The sequence below is a fragment of the Culex quinquefasciatus genome, chromosome 2, assembly GCF_015732765.1.
Source record: "Culex quinquefasciatus strain JHB chromosome 2, VPISU_Cqui_1.0_pri_paternal, whole genome shotgun sequence".
Taxonomy (NCBI): Eukaryota; Metazoa; Arthropoda; class Insecta; order Diptera; family Culicidae; genus Culex; species Culex quinquefasciatus.
In genome coordinates, this window is record NC_051862.1 from 11,764,214 (window position 1) to 11,776,840 (window position 12,627).

Genomic DNA, 12,627 nt, shown 5'->3' on the forward strand with positions numbered 1-12,627 from the left:
TAGATAACAGAACTTTACAAAAAATCAAAACATTGTTGATCGATCCCAGACATGCTAAATATTATGATAAACGCAGGAAAATGCAATTAATTTTTTTCAGTTGATTTGACTTCTATTTCCATTAAAATTTAGATGTTTTTAAAAAAATATATATCCTCAAAGAGTTTCATTTGATTGGAATCCAGGATCAAACGTTGTCAATGTGTTTCCATTTATGAACAATTAAATTGCTTCAATAAAATTGAAAATTTAAAGCAAACATAATTGTTAAATTTCTTGATTTTACGAAGAAAAACTAAGAAGAATGGGGGAAAGACAATAACCTTGAAAAACAATTTGAATTTATCTTATTCAATTTGCAAATAATTTGAAAAAGTCTTGATGACAAAACTATTTCAAACAAAATAAGCCAAAAAATCGTGAAAAATTCGGGAATCTCATACCTGCATGATTATTTTTAAACTCTTGAATTATTTTGTAATATTTTGTAAAGTTATTTAATTAAATTAAAACAATTCTTCTTTAGTAACTTATTTTAAATGTTAGGTTCCTTTCACTATTTCAATCTATTTTAGAATGAAAAGGCTAGTTAAGACATTAAAAAATCTGAATAAATATTGTGTGCATTTCACAAAGATTTTCATAATATTTTTTATGGATCAATGATTTTTATAAATATTTGTTTATCAAACAAGAGGTAAAATTAATGAAAAACTAATGTAAAAATAGAGCCTAATCTCAAAGACTATTGCCGGCATAAAGTTATGATGCTGTTTCCTTTTGCCACATCGATTGGATATTTGAAAAAGATTCTAACTTGATTTTTACAACGATTTTTTATGCAGCAAATATTTTTAATTGTTTAAATAAATTTATTAAATTTTTTAAAAACGTGTTTCCAGATGTTTCCTCAATTTTTTTTGTGAGTATGTATGCATTAGGTACTATAGGTAAGACTTGATTGTCAGTTATCGGATAACTTAAATATCAAATAAAATCCAATCGTTGTTCGTTCCGAATAAAAGCATTTATTCCAAAAAAATATAAGTTATTGCAAATATTTTTTTTATTGTCTGTTCAAACCTTTCGATTAGTGAAGAAACTTGGAATCTTATCACACTGATTTTTTTTTTGACTGATTCAAAAATTCAATATCAAAATTTACAAATATAAAAAGGGGATATGTTAAAAACTATTTTTTTCAACAAATTCCTACATATTTTTCTAAATTCTATGAAATTTTAAAAACAGCAATCATGTGTTAAGCGTTCTTTGATTGAAAATAAAATGAAATTAGCGGAAAAAATTAAGTTCAGTTATTTTTTAACTGTTTGCCAGGTATCAAGTATCAAAAATTATACGTTTGCCAATTTGAAAAATTAAACATTGAAATGATAAGTAGTGTTAAGCTTTCGAAGACTAATTGTTTATGTTTCTATTCTAAATCAAAATATAATCTCATTTTTTATTTTTTTTATTTTTTTGAATTTGTTGTAGAATTTTCGATTATTGATATTGTCTATTGATAAAGAGTTTTATCTTTGAAATCATTTTTTAGATCAGAAATGCCTTTTATTTGAGATTCTGGAAAAATCGCGTAACTTTTTTTTATTTATGCCGATTTTCACATTTCACAGCGTTGATTGATTCAATCATTTACTTACTCTTTATTAAGAGTTAGGCTCAGTAGCTACAATTTTAATTACTTTAACAATCATTACTGTTTGTACTTTGCAAAGTTGGGAATCTGAAAATGGGATTAAAGTAGTCATCCTGATTTTAAGCAAAAAATACAGTTTTGCGTATAATAAAGTCTTCGTGAGAAGATTTGGTTTAACTTTGGAATTTTGAATTATTTGATGAGGAAAACGTTTTTTTTTCGGTGGAATGTTATTTTATAATTATAAAAATCTGCACCAAATTTAGCAACTGTCTACGAAATCAGTCGATTTCGGCCATAGTTATTTTTTGTATTTTTTTATTTGACTTAAACTTTGTGGGGGCCTTCCCTATGATCAAATAAGCTATTTTGCGTAATTGGTCACCCATACAAGTCTCCATACAATTTTGGCTGCTGTCCATACAAAAATGGTATGTAAATATTCAAACAGCTGTAACTTTTGAGTGAATTTTCTGATCAATTTGGTGTCTTCGGAAAGTTGTAGGTATTGTTGAGGACTTTTGACATATTTTTTGATTTTCTAGATTTTTTGATATGTTTTAGGGGACAAAAATCCGCAACTTTTGAGCTATAGAGAAACATGGTCAAAAAATCTGCCGCCGAGTTATGAATTTTTGAAAAAAATAGTGATTTTTGGAAAATTGAATTTGCAATCGAAAAGTACTTTACAGATTTTTTGATAAAGGGCTCCGTTTTCAAGATATACACCCAAAACTGGGCAGTGCTAGTCCGAGAGAATAATGGCCTCGAGACGAGACAATAGTGGTACCATTTACGGACACAGAGAACACAGCTCGAGATGGGCGAAAGAATAATTCTCTCGAGGTTCATTTGCAAAAAAGTTCATCCGTCAAAACAAAAAACCAAAAGTGACAACTACGGGAATCGAACCATTGACCTTTGACATACTAACCCAATGCCCTAACTGCCTCGGCCGCCCCAGCTTAGTGTCTAAGGATTGTTCAGATATCGATGTATGACACTTGTAGAAGATTTATTGTATCAATCCACGAATGAACTCATTTTCATGGTGGTGTGAGTTGGTAAAACTATTCTCTCGATTTTGGCGCTGAGCCCTCAATAAATTTTGAGGGAACGATTCTCTCGACTCGGAATTTTGGGTGTAGCCACCGAAAGTTTGATTTTAGCGAAATATTTGCAGTTTTTCATTTTGAAAAATAGTGACCATAAGTGACCATTTCTAAAAATGTTTTTTTTTTAGAGGTTCAGATTTTTTTTTATAAAATTGTCTAAGAGACATTGAAGATTGGACCTCGGGTTGCTGAGATAGAGCCGCTTTAAAAAAAAGAAACACGAAAATTGAAGTTTTCTTAAACTCACCAAAATAACCCACCATTTTCTAATGACGATATCTCAGCAACTCATGGTCTGATTATCAATGTTAAAACATGAAGGAGTCGTGAAATTTTCCGATCTTTTCGAAAAAAATATTTTGAAAATTTTTAAATCAAGACTAGCATTTTAAATGGCCCCCACAAAGTTTGAGCCAAATCAAAAAAATATAAATAAAATCCATTTCCGGTTTTGGTAGAGAATTGCTCAATATGGCATATCCGTTCATTATCGATGGTCTCTACAACATAAGTGTAATTCTGTAATGTTCGTCCAAAAAACAAATCAATTGACCCATAAGCTTTAGAAGCATAACTGAATAATTACCATTGTTATTTAAAAGATAAAGTTGTTTTTTTTTTATCTTTTAGTCGCTATCTTTCTATTGATACAAAATTATAATTTAATTAAGTTATTTGTCAAACATATTATTGATTATTAGTTAGATGTTTATGTAAACTAATTTCACCCCACACTCCCCCGTACACACTATCAGTGCCACCCGTCTTAAGTGACCATCCATCAGGTTCCAGACGCTGGCGCTGGCTGTTATTGCCACTACACTACCTGCCACTACTACTGCTGCTGCTATCGATAACAAACCCAAGCTCCACAAAAGCATCGAGACCGCGGCAAACAAAACTTTCTCATTTTTACCTGCTACCTGCAGACACCCCTCCCCCTCCTCCCAACCACCTGTTCCTCTTCCTGCTCCCCTTTTTTTCTCTGCATTTCACTTCAACCAACTGGAAGAAAGTCTTTCGCCCAACAACACTGGTCGTCGGCGGCAGAGCCCCAATTGATGATCGTGTGAAGAAGATCCCCGGTCTTTTTCAGCCTCGGTGTGTGTGTGTGTCCGATGGGCGAAACAAACTCTCCCCGACCCCGGCCAGCAGACCAAGTAGAAGAAACCGATCACCTACCTGTGCGAGCCCCACCTGGTCTCTGAGAAGTGAAATCGAAAATGGGGCATTTGCTGTGCGCGTCCGATTGATGGGGCGCACTAATTACTGTTTTGGGACGGGGAAATTTGCAAATTACACACGGGGTAATGAGGTTTGGGATTGTCGAAAACTGGTCGAATTATTGATGCCTTTGAAGAGCTGTGAGTAATATCATATGTTATTTGAAAAACTCTATCAATTTAATTGTTTTTTTTTTAATTTTCTGAAAAAGTATAGTTACTTCCAGTAAAACCTAATAAAACATTGCTCAAACATCCTGAACACAACAGTTTTAAGTTATCTTTAAAAGAGTTGATTCAATTCTTCCAAACCACAAAACATAATTACTCAAAATTGGAAAGAAACAAAGCTAGAAGGAAAGTGGCAGTTCGATAACATTTCGGATTTCACATAATAGCACAATCTTCAAGCTTCTATGCTTTCTATTGATAGTTACGCACCAACAACAACAAAATTGCTGCATCCCTTCCAGCACCCTTCACTTCGTAACACCCAAAAATTAAACCTCCGGCAGCAATCATCACAATTAAATCGAAACTAGGTGAGTTCCCTTCGAGAGAGAGAAAAAAAAAAGCAACGGTCTTTTCGAAATTCAAACCCCAATTTTCACTCTTTCTGACCACGCGGCCAGTCACGCAACCAAAAATGTGTCATAATTAGACCTTCTTCGCCCTCCGCGCGCACGGGTTGGTTTGGACCCTCGCCCTCATCTTTTTGCCCCCAAAACAGAGCGAGAGACCCCCAACTCAATCATCTCCTAGGCAGCGAACCGCACCGAAATCCAACCGTTTTTTTTCTCGGTTCGGTTTGCTCCGTTTACCACATAACACACCGGAGTTTTAATTTATTAAATATATTTCAGTTTTGAAACTCTGGTTATGAAAACTATCGCGTGGGTAACGCGGGCTGCCCTTAAGTCTTTTGTTTTTTTCCGAGCGAAGGGAACGGTATTTGGAGCGTGATTTTTTTTTCTTCAGTTGACTGAACTATTAGTCCCTTTTGCTCTGTGAAGGGACCCCAATTTGAGATTTCGAAAAAAATAACCCTCCAAAAAAGCTCAAATAGTGGCCCGACAGACCCGGCAGTGGGTTTCGGTTGTGGTGTCGGTGGCCCAATTCGGGCGAGCACTCATTAATTATTTATTTGTTTTATTTTGGAAGTCGCCAATTTTTTTTTTGCGCCAACTGGCGGATTCTCCAGGGTACGCCGCGCTGCGCCGCCACCGGTATGTGTGTTTAAACCGGTGTCAGCCCGCGAAAACGTTAAAGTGTGCAATTTTTCACTGCTAGGTGCCATGGGTTTTATTTTTTTCTGTTTTCAATTATTGGAACGCCACACGTTAAGAGTGTTGTTTTGCTGACGAAGGCTTTTTTTGTGATTTAAGACACAAATGTGATCAAAAAGTTCAGCTTGGATTTGAAAAATTACATAAATCTCTCAGTAAAAATGATAAGACACTTACTGAATTTGCAGAAATTCGTATGACCCAATGTCATCCCTGCTGACGGTACTAAATGTGCAAAGTAAGGCGGGTTCTAATTAATTTCCCAGAATAGACCACTCCTTGCCACTGCCACTCCTCAGAAATCGATTCGTCTGAAATGCTTACCGTTATCTGGGGTGAATCAGGACTACAGTCTAAAGAATATTGTGCAAAAAATGACGAGAACTGTTGTCCCAATTCGCCAAATGTCCCGAGTGATCCCAGATGACGGTATTGTTATCTACCAAAGAATGGTCAATTTATATGAGAATGATGAAATTCATTAAGATTTAACCTTCTTCCTATCTTCAAATCTTCAAATCTTAAAATATTCAAATCTTCAAATCTTCAAATCTTCAAATCTTCGAATCTTCAAATCTTCAAATCTTCAAATCTTCAAATCTTCAAATCTTCAAATCTTCAAATCTTCAAATCTTCAAATCTTCAAATCTTCAAATCTTCAAATCTTCAAATCTTCAAATCTTCAAATCTTCAAATCTTCAAATCTTCAAATCTTCAAATCTTCAAATCTTCAAATCTTCAAATCTTCAAATCTTCAAATCTTCAAATCTTCAAATCTTCAAATCTTCAAATCTTCAAATCTTCAAATCTTCAAATCTTCAAATCTTCAAATCTTCAAATCTTCAAATCTTCAAATCTTCAAATCTTCAAATCTTCAAATCTTCAAATCATAAAATTTTTAAATTTTCAATTCTTCAAATCATTAAATCTTTAAATCTTAAAATCCTTAAATCTTCAAGTTTTTCAATCTTCAAATTTGCAAACTTTGATTCTTTAAATTTTCAAATATAATAAAAAAGTTGTGAAAAGAATTATAATTTCTTAATTCTCGCAAAACAAATACCATAATTAAGTAAAACAACAATAATACACATTACAAGATTACAAGGCTCGTCCTGGGGAATGCAATCATGAAGAATGGGGAGATCCTGAAGATGATTTACGTTATCTGGTTCTGAACAGTTATGTAAGCTCTACTAGTCGTATTAGTTATAATAATTATGATTGTATTTCCAGTAGTTTTAAACTATTCATCTTTGCAAAATCATATCAAAAACTTGTGTCAATAAATCTTGGTTTAACGGTTTTCTTGTGGAAACTACTTTATTAATAAACTTCGAGACTTAACCAACATTGAATATGGGAGGAAAGGAATTCCACAATCTGTAAAATTTTCGCGACTTTAGCAAATTGAAAGAGATTGTGAATACTTAAAGTGAGCTGAAAAAATTCCAAGTTATTGGAATACGTATTAACAGAATTGTATCCCTTCAATCATTATGTCCAGAATTGCTCTTTTTAATTAAGTTACTTCACATGAAGTAGCAAAAGAAAAAATCTCGGTTTTGTTTCCAAAAGAATGAAAAAATCATTTGTAAATAAAGCCCAAGGTCAATTCACGGAATGATCGTAACAATTATTGATCTACAGGCTCAAAACTAAAAAAAACATGAATTTTACCGTTTTTCATTTGTATTTTTCACACAAATATTTAACTGCGCAAATTTTTTATTTTAAAAATAAATACTCATCATTGAATATAAATTACTATATTTGACACAAGTTGGTCAAAATTTATTTGGAGAAAAAATTATTAGAAGAAAAAAATCATATATTTGTATATTGGTAATATTTGAAAAACATTGATAAAACTTGAAAATTTTGTTTGCAGTCGAAAATCATATTTTCGGTATCGAGCTCCATTTTCTAAGTTAAAGCCGCCTAAAATTTTTTTTTGTAGATACTGGTATTTTTTACCTGTCGAAGTCGGGACCATGCTTGATCATCACTTTTTTTTAATAAAGGTCAGCTCATATGCGTCTAATTTTTATGGAAATTTTCGATTTTTCGAATAAAAATCTTTTTTAAAATTTTCAAATCATCCTTAACATGTTATGCGATCTAAAATAAGTATTTTTAAGCCTTTTTAAATCTTGCGGTTGATTTGCCGGTTTTTGAACGTTTTAGAAAAAAATCATGACTTTTTAGAGAAAAAAAATGGCAAAACTACCAAATTAATTATCCCAACTTGTTCCATTGCTCAAAACATGCCATTTTTGGTCATCTAGAACACATCCCAAACAAAGAAGTTTCAAAAATGGCTGTTTAGCACAATTTATTTATTTTTTTGTGTGAAAAAGTTCACTTAAAATAAAGGTAATTTTTTGAGGTGAAACGGACCATTTTTTTCTGAAAAGTTTTAAGCGTTTTCTACAATGTTGCCGAAAGTTCTAAATCGATCAGAAAATCTGTTTTTTGAAACACAGGTTTATTAATGTGCAATGTTTCATTCGAGTAAAAAATATTTTTTTTAAAGAAACAAGGTTTAATTAAAGTTTATGTATATTATCGAAGAATTTTAGCTAGATTCTATACATACATTAAAATGACTCATTTTGCATTCACAATCTTTAAACAATTCAGTCGAATAATCATTTTCCAGCAGTAAACAATTAATGAAAGCAGAGATGAAAAATCGCAAAAAATATTTTTTGCTTGAGAACTTTAGATTTGAACATCCCGTTACGAGAATGGAACACACCACTTTTGGATTGGGAATCCAGCAGATCGCGAAAGAGAGAGGTGGTGAAACACACAAAAGAAAATCGCTTCTCGAACTTCTCGAAGAAAATCAATCAGTAGAAGATTTTTTTGTGAATCTCGTTGTTGTCGTTGTCACCACTCAAATTAATATATTTTGTTTTGTTTACAAACATTGTTCATACATTGAAAGTGGCAAGTACTTTTTCCACGTGTGACGTTACACCTGCAAGCGTAGTGGTGAAACCGATGTTCAACCCAATAATCCAAGTGATGATGTTTTTGAGTTTCTTTTTAACGTCTTTCGTGCGCTAGAGAGGAGAGCCATGTTTCTCTCCGATTTTTCTCTTGATGAACGACAAAAGATTTTCTTTTGATGAAGATTCTTCCATCGCTGAAGGAAAGTAAATTCATTGATTCAAATTTTTTCTATGATTTGTTGATCATTTTACAACAGAATTTTGGTACAATCTTATTCACGTTGTAAAAAGGTGCACCAATCTTAATTTGATATATTTTTAAATACCCGAAGCATTCCAAGTAGTAATCAATCATGAGTTTGATTGCATAAAAATGCTATAAAATCGCGTCTTTCTATGAATATTCAACAAATTCTAGCGAACAGATTATAATCCCTAAGGTAATCAGTTATTTTCTATAAACGGTAGTGAACCATTTTTTTAAAATGAAAATCACCTAAGTTGAATTCAGATAAAAATATCCTCAAAACACAAAAAAATACAAGTTTTTCTATCAGAAGAACGGTATTATTAACAAGATTTGCTGAATTCTTAAGCATTAATGTTGGGATTGAATCCATTGTAATTAAATTGTATTTGAAATGTTATCTAATTCGATTGATGTGAGTCACTTAAATTCGTCCCAAATACTTACTGCTCCTTTACAGCACATTCGCCCTCAAATTTTCATCTTCTGTGCGCGAAAACCAATCACCACCCCCACCACAGACATTTTTCGGATGATTTCGTAATCGATCAACCCCAATTCCTATAATTAGAACCCCCACCCAGAGAGTAGATTCGCGTGTGTCCTTCTTTCCCAGAAGTACGGCAAAAATAAGAAAAGTAAAAAATAAAACAAAACTATTCACCAAACACTAACCCCAAACAAACATGTTCACAAAATTCCCACCAACACACCGACATTCGCGCTTCAATTGATTGCTTTTTATTGATTTCAAGCCTCGCTTCCTGTCACTCCGAAGGAAGTAGTTGTTTCCGAGTGTTTGGGGGTCTCAAAACCGATCCGTTCACCGGAAGTGGGGCCCCACCAGAACTGGGTCGCGGGTTCCGCGTCACACTTTCACTTTCACAGTTCTCACGGATTTGGTCCGTCCGCCACCGGCGATTGCACAATTTTGGGGGCGAAACTTGAAAGCTCCCCGCGAGAGGAGCTTTCAGAACCAAAACAGACCACCCCCGGCGGTGGCGGGTCGAGGATGACGCCAACCGGTCTGGATCCGGGGAAAGAGACCACTCGACCTTTGCCGGGTTTTTTGGGGGGTTCGAGGGAGATGGTTATAGGACCTCAATCTTTTTATTTTCGGGGGGATTTAATCAATATTCTTTTAGGGGATTTCACGAAAAAATTTCAAGACCTTCACCGAAAAACACAAAAAACTTCAAAAAACGCACCTTTTTGTGAAAACTCCAAGTCGCGGGTGTCCTTTCCTGGTACTCACTCGCGAGAAAAGGACCGGTTGATCTCACTCTAACACTCACAGTCGTGTCAAATCCTGGCGGGTGATCAGCAGGCTGGGGAGAGGGGACCACGTGGCGGGTTTCTCCAAACGGAATTTCCCCACTCCTTCGGGGCGCACACACAGACAAACGCGCACACACACACGCGCACGCACAGAAAACGGGGTTGCTGCGATTGTAATCTCACTGATAGGAAAAAATCTCACTCACGAGTGAGTAATCACTGCTGCTGATTTTCTTCGGCGCGGACTAGTTTTGCTCACTCGCGATTAATCGCACCTTTTTTTTTTTGCTGCTGAACACTCGCGAAACTTTGTGTGAGTGCGTTGCTTGTGTAAGGTTTTTTTTTCAATCACGAAATTGTGTCACTCTCACTCTCCAGAGTGCATGTGCGGATTCGCTCTTGCTTCCTTTTTTTTTTTAGCGCTAAAGTGTAAAAATTCCCACTTTTTTTGGTTTTTTTTTTCGTAACACAGAAAGTGATTTTTTTTTCACGACGTCAAATCAAAAAATTTCCAAACTTGGATGCTCGTTGCACTATTTGTTTTTTTTTTCTTGTAATTTATTTTCAGAGGATTTTTTTCTCACTATACGCCTAGTTAAATAAATTCATCTGATTTTGTACTATGAGGTTGCCTGCCGGGGTTGTGTTGCGTGTTGGAGGGGGTCGTGCCGCGGTCGTGTAAAAATCAATTTTCCGGGAAAATTGGGGTTCTTCCTTGCGTCAACGAAAACTTTCCTTGGCTAGCTTTCACCGTGTATCACAGAGTTTTTTTTTGTTTTCCACAGAGAGTAAAATCACACGCACTGTAATCCTTTGCTTTTTTTAATGAGGTATGTCGAAAATTGCCACCTTTTTTGCCAGTAATTCCTTGTTCCTTGAACCGGGATAGAGCGGGGGTGAGGTTAATATCCAGTGTGACTGTGTGTCCTTTTCTGCTCAGCCCCAGTAATCCATCCTTTCGACGACGCAGCTGGTCTCGTTCTGACGAAGAACCTAGAGCTCGATCCTGGCGCACACACCGGCTGTACCGTCCGCACACTCACTACCGGAATATCCTGAGCTTTTTGTCCTCCCAACTCAAGGTTCACCGCTATCGCCCAACAGATGGCGCACGCGAGGATCTTCCGGCAGTCACTTTCCGAGGCGGAGGTCGGTCGGGGCACACGGGGAATCTGCTGCTGCTGCTGCTTCACTAGACAAACTCTTCAGCGGGAGCTTTTCCACATGATGCGCGAACCGAAACAAAAACTAAACTGAGCCGCACCATCGGGCGAGCGTTTACCTCCACTCCGGGACACACAGCAGAAGACCCCAAGTTGGGGAGCAGAGCTGGTGGTGGCGGTGCGGCGGACAACGGCATTCGATGACGACGAGGGCCTGCCCCAATAATGCGCGGCCCAAGCGGCCACGCGTGAGAGTGAGCGGGAAATCTCAGCCGAGAGCGAGACGGAAAGCAAAACATAAAAATGAACTCGCGCGACGTTTTCCCCAGCTTTTCCCGCGCGTCAAAAAACTGAGAGCGAAATGCTCTCCCAGAGAGAGGGAGAGAGAAAGTTGGAGCTCCCCAACATTGGTTAGTGGGGGGTTGGGGGGTTCAGCGTGGCGCGACGGCGCCCTTTACCTCACTCCTCACACCACAAATTCACAAAAAATCACTCACGAGCGAGCTTTTTTCGGAATCGCGAGAGCGAAATGAACTCACCATCGTGAGAGGCGGGAGATGGCAGCATGCGGTGCAAACGAAGCAAGTAAAGGAAAAAAAAAGTGGAGCAAAAGAGAAATTGCGAAACACATGGTCGGGTTCGGTGGGTGGTGGGAGGTTAAGAGAGGGGAAGTTGAAGGGGGTTAGCGGGAGCGGTGAAAGGGGGGAGGATTGCTATGTTGAAAGCTCGCCGCGCGCGTCACAGAGTTGAGTTCGGAGAGAAGCGGTTTTGTAACCGTGACTGTTTTGGGATCACGCGAGAGAGGGTGGAAAAGTGGGTGGGAGAGAGTGAGAACCGTGCGTCGGGAGGGGAAAAAGGGAGCTTTGTGTGGGGTACTAGAATGATGGTTTGGATGGGAGTGGGTTGGAATCTTGGGGTTTGGGACCATGGCGCACTGTTTGAGAAATAATCGACAAATAAAATAATTTGAGAATTATGAAGTAAAAACTAAGATTTTATTAAAGATTTTTGATTTAAAGTATGTCGAACAATTCTGATTATTTTACACTCTCAGCAGGCGGCTAAAAGAAATACGATTTCTCTTTAACTTAGTCATAGTCTTTATTTTTTTTTGTTTTTGTTTTTGTTTTTGTCTTTGTCTTTGTCTTTGTCTTTGTCTTTGTCTTTGTCTTTGTCTTTGTCTTTGTCTTTGTCTTTGTCTTTGTCTTTGTCTTTGTCTTTGTCTTTGTCTTTGTCTTTGTCTTTGTCTTTGTCTTTGTCTTTGTCTTTGTCTTTGTCTTTGTCTTTGTCTTTGTCTTTGTCTTTGTCTTTGTCTTTGTCTTTGTCTTTGTCTTTGTCTTTGTCTTTGTCTTTGTCTTTGTCTTTGTCTTTGTCTTTGTCTTTGTCTTTGTCTTTGTCTTTGTCTTTGTCTTTGTCTTTGTCTTTGTCTTTGTCTTTGTCTTTGTCTTTGTCTTTGTCTTTGTCTTTGTCTTTGTCTTTGTCTTTGTCTTTGTCTTTGTCTTTGTCTTTGTCTTTGTCTTTGTCTTTGTCTTTGTCTTTGTCTTTGTCTTTGTCTTTGTCTTTGTCTTTGTCTTTGTCTTTGTCTTTGTCTTTGTCTTTGTCTTTGTCTTTGTCTTTGTCTTTGTCTTTGTCTTTGTCTTTGTCTTTGTCTTTGTCTTTGTCTTTGTCTTTGTCTTTGTCTTTGTCTTTGTCTTT

At 36.3% G+C, this 12,627-nt stretch overlaps 1 protein-coding gene across 3 annotated transcripts in view; it reads right to left on the bottom strand.

Moving 5' to 3' along the window:
• Window positions 1–11,000, bottom strand: part of LOC6045576 (ikaros family zinc finger protein) — a 129,644-nt gene extending 118,644 nt beyond the window's left edge. For 2 of the 3 annotated variants that reach the window (XM_038253391.1, XM_038253393.1), the window contains exon 1: window positions 9,700–11,000. The gene's annotated coding sequence lies outside the window, so the exon portion shown is untranslated. Of the gene's footprint in view, window positions 1–8,938; window positions 9,053–9,699 lie in introns of all 3 variants that reach the window. The other variant, XM_038253392.1, reaches the window with a different exon arrangement.
• Window positions 11,001–12,627: the final 1,627 nt, after the last annotated feature.